The sequence below is a fragment of the Psammomys obesus genome, unplaced genomic scaffold (genome assembly GCF_907164565.1).
Source record: "Psammomys obesus unplaced genomic scaffold, mPsaObe1.curated_primary_1811, whole genome shotgun sequence".
NCBI lineage: Eukaryota > Metazoa > Chordata > Mammalia > Rodentia > Muridae > Psammomys > Psammomys obesus.
Window position 1 is genome coordinate 10,986,035 of NW_026586383.1, and position 1,367 is coordinate 10,987,401.

General features: G+C 50.0%; 1 protein-coding gene across 3 annotated transcripts in view; it reads left to right on the forward strand.

Annotated features, from left to right (window-relative positions):
- The window catches only part of Abhd5 (abhydrolase domain containing 5, lysophosphatidic acid acyltransferase), a 23,280-nt gene that overhangs the window by 7,976 nt on the left and 13,937 nt on the right, over positions 1–1,367 (forward strand). The window lies entirely within an intron of this gene.

Here is a 1,367-nt window from a genome sequence, read left to right on the forward strand (position 1 = left end):
CAGAGGATGGAGGAGTGTGCAGACAGAGGATGGAGGAGTGTGCAGACAGGATGGAGGACAGAGGATGGAGGATAGAGGATGGAGGACAGAGGATGGAGGACAGAGGATGGAGGACAGAGGATGGAGGAATGTGCAGGAAATGTGTCTCGGGCATTTTGAGGGCTGTAATGTGGACAACAGGGATCTGGTGCTCTTTCAGAGCTGAATTCAAAGGCTATACTAGCTGTATATCCTTTATCCTGCTGTGAGCTGAGCTTCAGCCATCACATCTGTGAGCTGGGCCTTATTGGACTAAGGCTACCCTAAGTTGTTAGTGACCTAGCCATTCATCAGACTTGAGTTACTGAGAACCTCTTGTACATAAACACATTTTACAGGAGAAGAAGTGTAGGGAGAGCCTGTGATGTTTGGAAAAAGCCAGAGGCTGACTCATCCCTTCCCAGACTTAGCCTGGTTCTGTACTCACGCTGGTTTTGTTGTTTCTCCTGTTGCTTGATTTATTCTGTCGAGGTACAGGCAGTCACACCCAGCACCTCCAGCATGCTGGACTAGTCACCTCGAGTGGTGGCAGTCCCTGCTTGTGGGTACTGGTGCTCTGAGCCCCACCCCAGGATCCCGACTACAGCTTCCACCACAGCCTCATTCAGGGTTCAGTATTCTTTGGCTAAGTCTTCATGTGTCTGTCACTCTTGCCAGGGCTTTGGTTCAGGCCCTTACCTTTCATGTGGAATTGATCACCTTTTCAGCTCACATTTCTTTCATGGGGAATGCCTCACTACCATTGCTGAACCCGTGCCAGCTGCAGATGACTGCTGAACTCTGTGTTGCATCAAATTGCTGCAGTAAGGTTTGGGCTGCTGACAGGCCTGAGGCTGCAGGTTCACCCACCTCGTAGCTGGCTCCCAGCCGGCGTTAGCTGTGGCCTCTCCACACCTTCCCTCAACTGTTGCCTCAGCCCTGTTTTCCCTGTTCTCTTGCTGCCACTGTGTTCAGACAGGACCCGCACTGTTCTTATCTGCTGTGTGTTGGCTCAAAAATGTTCTGTCTGTGAGCAGTTATCCAGTTAGGCAGGCTGCACACAGCCTGGCAGCGTTTTCAGGATGTCTGAACAGTCTTTCTTTTCTGTTTTTATAAATGAGAATTTTTAATAGAAGTTTTTCTCTCGTTGTAAGCCTGCTGTTCAGGAGAGGAGAACCTATTCATTCATAGTCTTTAGCTTTTTTTTCACTTCTATCCTGTTAAGAGACTGCCTTCCCTTTGTTCCTCCCTCTCTTTCTCCCTCCCTTCCTCTCTTCCTCTCTCCCTCCTTTCCTCCCTCCCTCCCTCTCTTCCTCCCTCCCTCCTTCCCTTCTTCCTTCCCTCTCTTC